The sequence below is a fragment of the Rhinatrema bivittatum genome, chromosome 5, assembly GCF_901001135.1.
Source record: "Rhinatrema bivittatum chromosome 5, aRhiBiv1.1, whole genome shotgun sequence".
In the NCBI taxonomy this organism is placed as follows: domain Eukaryota; kingdom Metazoa; phylum Chordata; class Amphibia; order Gymnophiona; family Rhinatrematidae; genus Rhinatrema; species Rhinatrema bivittatum.
In genome coordinates, this window is record NC_042619.1 from 275,005,694 (window position 1) to 275,014,124 (window position 8,431).

Consider the following 8,431-nt stretch of genomic DNA (forward strand, 5'->3'; position numbering starts at 1 on the left):
GGATCGCACGCAATAAGGGATGTTTCGCACGCGAAAAGTCCCTTATAGTGTGCGATAGCAAAATGGGGGCGGAGATGGCTCCGGAAGAGGAGGAGTCAGGGCGTCACCGGGGACGACTCCGCGAAGACGCCGCGGACGACGAAAAGGTAAGGCCCTTTTCGCATCCTAGTTCGCGCCCAATAGCTACACCATCTATGGTGGCGCTATTGGGTGCGAAACCGGCAGCGAACGCACCGTGGTGGTGCGATCGCTGCCAGCTAGCGCAGGACCGCCCCCCACCCCTTTCGGCCCCTGCCCCTCATTACCTAAAGTATTGTAGGCCTGCAATACTTTAGAAAATGATGCCCTTTATCTTCCTTTGACTCAGTTTATCTAAATATATTTGGGTAACAGCAATACCATATTGCTCGGTTTTCCCCTATTGGCAGTTGCTATGCAGATGAATCACCACATTTTTTACCTCAGAGGTAACTGTATGCATGTATCCTATGTATTATAATTGCAATGCATGCTGGAATCCTCATGAAAAAATTTTATTCTCTGAATTATATTAAAAAAAAAGGAAATATAAATGTTAAGATCTTAAATTCAGCAGGTGAACAATGAGCTTCAAGTGTTTCCTTATTACACAGAAAGCAAATAAAAACCAATGGAACTTACTTTCTGGGGTGCATTTGTACATATTCATGCATATATGTGTGTAATCCCATATTGGCCGCTAACTACCCATGGGGCCATAAATCCACTCCTGACTGGCTCTCACATTCTCTCTGGAATTCTATGTTGGATGGGGAGTGGGGAAAGACTTATCTTTCCGGTCCCAGAATGACAGGGGTGACTAGTAGGGATGTGAATCATTTTAGGACGATTAAAATTATCGTCCGATAATTTTAATATCGTCTTAAACCGTTATGGAACACAATACAATAGAGATTCTAACGATTTATCGTTATAAATCGTTAGAATCGTGAGCCGGCACACTAAAACCCGCTAAAACCCATCCCCGACCCTTTAAATTAAATCCCCCACCCTCCCGAACCCCCCCCAAATAACTTAAACATTTCCTTGCCAAATCCTACCTCCTTCAATCCCCCACCCGCCCGAACCCCCCCCCCCCCAAATGACTTAAATTACCTGGGGGTCCGGAAGGGCAGCGGTCCGGAACGGGCTCCTGCTACTGAATCTTGTTGTCTTCGGCCGGCGCCATTTTCCAAAATGGCGCCGAAAAATGGCGGCGGCCATAGACCAACAGGATTCGATGGCAGGAGGTCCTTCCGGACCCCCGCTGGACTTTTGGCAAGTCTTGTGGGGGTCAGGAGGCCCCCCCCAAGCTGGCCAAAAGTTCCTGGAGGTCCAGCGGGGGTCAGGGAGCGATTTCCCGCCGCAAATCGTTTTCCGTACGGAAAATGGCGCCGGCAGGAGATCGACTGCAGGAGGTCGTTCAGCGAGGGTTCCGGCGCCTCGCTGAACGACCTCCTGCAGTCGATCTCCTGCCGGCGCCATTTTCCGTACGGAAAACGATTTGCGGCGGGAAATCGCTCCCTGACCCCCGCTGGACCTCCAGGAACTTTTGGCCAGCTTGGGGGGGGCCTCCTGACCCCCACAAGACTTGCCAAAAGTCCAGCGGGGGTCCGGAAGGACCTCCTGCCGTCGAATCCTGTTGGTCTATGGCCGCCGCCATTTTTCGGCGCCATTTTGGAAAATGGCGCCGGCCGAAGACAACAAGATTCAGTAGCAGGAGCCCGTTCCGGACCGCTGCCGTTCTGGACCGCCGCTGGACCACCAGGTAATTTAAGTCATTTGGGGGGGGGTTCGGGAGGGTGGGGGATTTAATTTAAAGGGTCGGGGGTGGGTTTTAGCGGGTTTTAACAATTTTAACGATATATCACGATATTTTACCCCCCCAAACGGCAACAATACGATTCCCTCCCCCTCCCAGTCGAAATCGATCGTTAAGACGATCGAGGACACGATTCACATCTCTAGTGACTAGTTCTTATAACTTCGTTTCCCTGGAAGAGGGGTAATTATCCTTCACTGGTATGCTGTGAGTGCCAAATATTGGGGTGTGCATTCGTTTTGAACGCATATGTAAAACGCAACTTATTATTTTTTTTAACTTAAAAAAAGTGATGATGCGCAACGCATCACATTTTCAACTTATTCAACATAGCTACGTTGAATACGTTGAACCTAAATAAACACTTAAACCCCCACCCTCCTGACCCCCCCAAGACATACCAAAACTCCCTGGTGGTCCAGCGGGGAGTCAGGAAGCCATCGCTGTTTTCCTTTGTGAGGAGCACGTGACGTCGGCGTCACGTCGGAGTGACGCGGACGTCATGTGTTTCTCCGCGCCTCCACTCCGGGACCCCCGTTGGACCCAACCGGAACTTTTGGCCAGCTTGGGGGGCCTCCTGACCCCTCCTGACCCCTCCTGACCAGCTTGGGGGGTCAGGAGGCCTCCTGACCCCCCCAAGCTGGCCAAAAGTTCTGGTTGGGTCCAACGGGGGTCCCGGAGTGGAGGCGCGGAGAAACACGTGACGTCCGCGTCACTCCGACGTGACGCCGACGTCACGTGCTCCTCGCAAAGGAAACAGCGATGGCTTCCTGACTCCCCGCTGGACCACCAGGGAGTTTTGGTAAGTCTTGGGGGGAGATTAAGGAGGGTGAGGGGTTTCAATTTTTATTTAGGGAACCGGTGAACGTATGGACAGACCCTCAACTTATGGGATTCTCCATATGTCCATATTGAACGAAATCGACCCTCACCTTCAACTTATCAACTTATGAACGCAAACTATTTGTCTGCACATCTCTACCAAATATTATACTGTAGCCACTGAGTGTCCAAAAATAAAATCTTTCTTGATAGGTAATCAGGTTGGTAAATGGCACAAGTAATACAGGCCTCAGCACCACAGCAGTCTCTTTCCCTCAATCTGTGCAGGGTTCTCTATTGCAGGGCAAGGAAAGCATCCACCCTCTAGGGCTTGGCCAAGTGGCATTTCTAGGTGGGCAGGGTATCCTTGATTGGGCAGGAAAAACCCCTTCCAACACTGGCAAAAGAGGATAAAACAGTCTACTGCACAAAGAGTCAAAAATCCTCCATCTTCCCAGGGGTGAAGATTCCAGATGGGCGTCCTCAGAGTCTCATATATCTCTTACTGACCGTTAGGTTATCGTCTTTATTCCCTTTCTCTCTCTATCAAATCCCTGATGGGAGAGATCTTCTCTGGAACATGGAGATGTGGATGCTCCCCAGAGGGCAGAAAGATTAGCAGCAGAAATCTTCCTCCCTGGCCTTCAACCAAAAATCATTTTTCCACAACAATGAAGTTAACACTGGAGTTTGGTCCTTGCCTCAGATCACCACCACACCTCCTTCCTCGTTGAGGGTACAGAGAGGCAGGTCCTCCCTACCCTGGACACCCCATGCCCTGGATCCAGGAGGTACCTGGGGGTCTCACAGGGCTCCTACCAAGAAAATGCAAAATCCTGCAAAAATAACCCAGCCAGCCAGTTAGTCGGACTGGTAGAAACCAGCTCCCGACCTTGCTTAGGATCCCCAGGCAGGGTTTGCCTGGATCCTCCAGGTAAACACATACTCCTCACTGCCACCTAACTCCTCCAAAACCTAAAAGCACTGCCCACAGTCTCTCGATGGATTTATAAATCCTATGCCACAGGGAAGGCCATTCCAACACCCTTAAAGGGAGGAGATTCATATGAATGGTACCTCCCCCTAGCTAGTAAGTTCACTGTCCCTGGCTAAAGAAGTAAACCGGGATTTAATGGTAATGAACCCGAAGAGTCCATTACACGTGAATTCCCAAAAGAGTGTCCAAGCCAGAATCCCCTTTCGATGTTCTGAAAATGTCATCTGAATGGGACATGAAACACAAAAGTTATTGGGGACACACACACATACAGACACACACAGGCACGGTGATCTCATAAGGCTACTTTTCCCCTTTGGAAAATAGGCTAAAAATGTATACCTGTGAATTCAAGAGGGGCCACGCTCCCGCTTAACCACGACTGGCCAAAAGAGCAGCCACGGTTCCCCTTAACCACTGTGACCACTTCAGTCAGATGGAATGCTAAGATTAGCATGCTTTGCAAATGGAAATTTATCATACATTCAGAGCCTCTTAAGCGAGGCTGGATGAGCAGAGCGAGGATTACATGCTTCTGTCCTTGGGGACGTCTATCAATATTCCACACATTAAAACTGCATATCCATTTAATAAAAAAAAAAAAAAAACAATTGAAAGCTACTTTACTGATGTTAATTCATTCAGAATGCCCAAGCAAAGAAAAAGTGAAGTCAAGAGTCCACATTACAGAACACTTGCATTGTTGTATGCTGTGGTATCCATTAGCTGATTTTATGACATTTCTGTTATACATCAAATGGAATGCTATCTTACTGGCTCACTGAGAAACGGAACAAAAGGGGAGGGGGGTGGTGAGCAATTCTAGTCAAAATAAATTGACTCAAAGGAGAATACCTCACTAAATCATTTTCCTTCTCCTAAAACAGAACATAAGTAATGCAGTCATGTCTCAGAGCTGCCAGTTCCCCATGCTGACAAGCTGAATCATTCCTTTTTTTCTTTTAAGAAGCAGGGTGCTTTATCCAGAAAGTAAAGCCACTCTCGCATTGTCATCCATTATGTGAACAAGGTGTTGCAAAGATTTCTCTAATTTCTCATTTTGCTCTGGCTGTACAAAATTGAGGCAGTGCCAGATTTTGTTAATAATGGCACAGCACTGGGCTGGACAAGTGGATCAGTTGTACTACACACCAGCGTGTGTCAGGGGGGCGGTCAGAAACATGGATGACCAACAAGCAGGAGAGAGTCTGCTGTCTACTTAATCATGAGGTCTCTAGCTGGAACGCAGAAATCAGGAGCTTGGTCACATGTTCAGGCCAAAGTTGGACTTAAGTCTGGAATACAAGGAGCAGGCAAGAGTGCAGGATGCCGAGACTAAAGGAGTCCAGAGGCAGGAACCAGACAGGAAATTAGGAATTTGGGAAGAGGCAGGTGTCTAGGAATATGAAACAAGCAGAGTCCAAGAGACAGAAGTAGTGCAGGAACAAGGCCAGATAAGCAAAGGATTTCAGAGGATATATCCCAGGATCCTGTTCTGTCAGTGAGAGTTGATCTCTTCTGGTCTCCGGATATCCTATGAACAATCAGGGCACTCTCGTTCCTGACAATGGGGCCCTCTGAGGTGGTTCTACCTTCTTAACAATTATAGGTTAAATATCCCATGACTTCTTTTTGCTGTGCCTCCTTTCTTTCCAGCCCGTCTCTTCTAAGGTCACCGGTTCAAGCCTCATCAAACTTGACAATCCTGATTTGATTCCTGGGCTAAGTGGTTGGTACCCTGGGCCAGCCAAGGCTAGGTATTCTGTGAAGGTAGCTTTCTCAGCCCCTGGAGATGGGGGGAGAGTCTCAGCTATCACTCAGTGATGAAACCTAGTAAACAGACCTAGGATCCATGCTAACTGGGTTCCTGATGGATCAATGGTTTGTATCTCCTGGCTTAAGACTGTTGCTGCAATAGCTGAGTTGGGTGGGCAACGAAAAAACAGGAGACAATTGCCCTGGTAGTTGAGAATGAAAGTTAACCATAGCCCATGAGGCCAATTCCAACTGAGCTGGAAACCCACAAAAGGAAACTGCAGGACCAAAAATAAATAAATAACAGTGCTGGGGGTTGTCATGAGTCATTTTCCATGTAGGCCCCCCTCCCATTCCCTGACTATGAATTACCCCTATGCTTGGGGTTACTAGCCTGAACGGAGGGGTGAGACAGGGTCCCAGTCACCTGGATACCACAGTTCTGTGCCCTTCCCAATCAACCTCTCACTTATGGCACCACAGAGCAGATAAAATGATCACCCCAGAATAAGCAGTAATTAACCCTTTTACTAGTATTGTGAAAGTGACAGTAAACTCAACCAGAATATTAAATGGGAAAAGTACAGTCGTGAAGTATAATATAAACTTGCAGGTTTCTTATTTTAAATCAAGCAATGCAAAATTAACACTGGGTATGGCCTGTTAGCCAGGGCAACTAACATACTCATATGGATAGTAAAAAAAAAAAAAAAAGGGTACTGTAATAAAGTAAATATTATGTATAATGATTCCAATGATTTCTAACACTTTTTGTTAGTCCCTGAAAGCAAATGTGAAGCAGTTTAAGAATGTAAACCCTACATGGGAGGAGGGGTTTAAGCATCAAAGAGATTTATCAAATGTGATGTATTAACTTTATAGTGTCTCATTTACATTTCTAATTATCATATTGTTTCACCTGATTAAGAGAATGTACAAATTCATCTAGTTTGGACTTTCTCTGTATAATAAGTGTTGTATCTGGTCTCTCTGATGGAAAATTAATAAACATGTTTGATACAAAAAAAAAAAAGAAAATAAGGAACGCTAATAGAGAAAGGTTGGGGGGAAAGCAGAGAAGTAAACAGATTTCAACAATTGTCTGTACCCCTGAGTACTCAAAAAAAAAAAGAGGGGGGAACAGATCTACCCCAATGTAAAAGAACATGGAGAAATCCCTCTTGTCGGTGGAGGTGGCTAGATGACAAACCAGATAGATGAGCATGGCACTGTGTGGAAGGGCTTTCTCTTCTGGGGAGCTTCCCCAAATATTTACTAGGTACTAAACAGAAAGCAGGCCTGGTTTCAGTCTCTTTCAGAAAGACCACGGTTCACCAGCTTTTCTTTTCCAGGACCTGCCAGCAAGGGTTTATGCTTGACTTTGGCTGAAAGTTTGAAGCAGTTAAGATGAGATACTGAGTTTGTGTCAAAAGACAAGAAAATAAATCTTCTCTCTCCTCTGCTAAGATACTTTTGATGCAAAGTTTAGATTACTTAACTCAGACTCTTAGGAGGGTGATCCAGCCATGCGCTCCTGGGCCTGGATATCTCTGGAAAGAAGTCTCTCAGTCTCTCAGCTCTTGGCTCCTCTGTCCCTTGTTGGGATTTTACATGTAGCTCAGCTATGAAGCAAGGACAGCTCTCTGTCTCTCTGTTTCCTCAGAGTGCAGACTTCTGTCTCTCCCTATCAATAATTAGCTCTTTAGGAGAAGAACTGATTGAAGAACTGGCAGATATACTCCTCTATTTCTGGCTTCTGACTCCAACTCCTGGCTGTCCCTTGCCCTGCACAGACGGACAGAGCCAGCCAAATTGTGCCTTTTCTACCTTAAATGATCTCCCAGCATTCCTTTGGATTCCTCCTCTACTATTCTCTGGGCAGGCTAAACAGTTGTCCTTTTCCCAACTTGTTAACGCTGTGAGTACTGGATGTTGGTTCTTGCAGAACATTTGTCATTCACAGGAGAACACACAGGGGTTTTTGATGTATTTTTATATTCCTTTACCTTGGCTATGGCAGCTTGCAGTCTCTGCAGGGTTGAAAACCTTTTTTTAACAGGTCCAAAACACGTCACCCAGATCCAGACACAGCTCAGTCCACATTCTAAGGCTCCAATACATGATAGGTTCATGGGGGTAGGAGCCTGGTTTATAGTACCTGCTACATATGGAAGGCTGAATAAGGAAACATCCTCTTTTAAAAGAGAAGTTGGGAGTAAATGGGGACAGAAGTGGCTGGTGGCTTATCAATAAACTTTCAATGTCTGAGCTCTGACAACTTTTTACAATTAAAATTACAACAAAACCTTGTTTTTTAGCATGCCAGGAATCATTTAACTAAAAAATGATAGCTGCAAACCACTTAGGCGCTGAGACTTCTATATGTGTACCTTTCTGATATCACACAGCAACAGTTTTCGAGGAAAGAAAAAGTTTTGTTCAACATTCTTACTAATTCAGAAAATTGCACCAGAGGGAATAACCTCATCAAAAAAAAAGAACTACGTTTTGGGTTTGCTTGCTTCCAAAAATGTGACTCATTTTAACAATGGTATAAGATTTTCCTCATAATTCAGTGGGCAAATGGATTTATTTGTAGATGGTTGACACTGCAGAGCAGAACATCCCAAATCCAGTGTGCATGATTCTAGATCAGTGTAATCAAACCACTCAAATTAGCCTGGTTCTCAGACACAATTGTATGCAGATAAATCTCATGAATATTTATTATGGACAGCTTGGTTTCTGTTCCAGAGCAGAGGGATGAATGGAACATTTTACTACTGAGCGAATCATGTAGATCTCAGGGAAAGAAGAAAAAAACCCATAGTATCTGAATTCAAGAAAACATGGGATAAACAGAGAGTACCTCTGAGGGAGTGATGGGAATTATGAAGCTAAAAATGATTGAGGGGACAAAGGCATTACACATATTAGACGAAAGTGACCACTTAGCCCACTCACTCTACCCATTTATAGTTGCCTTCTGTGCTGTCATAAGAACATAAGATATGCCA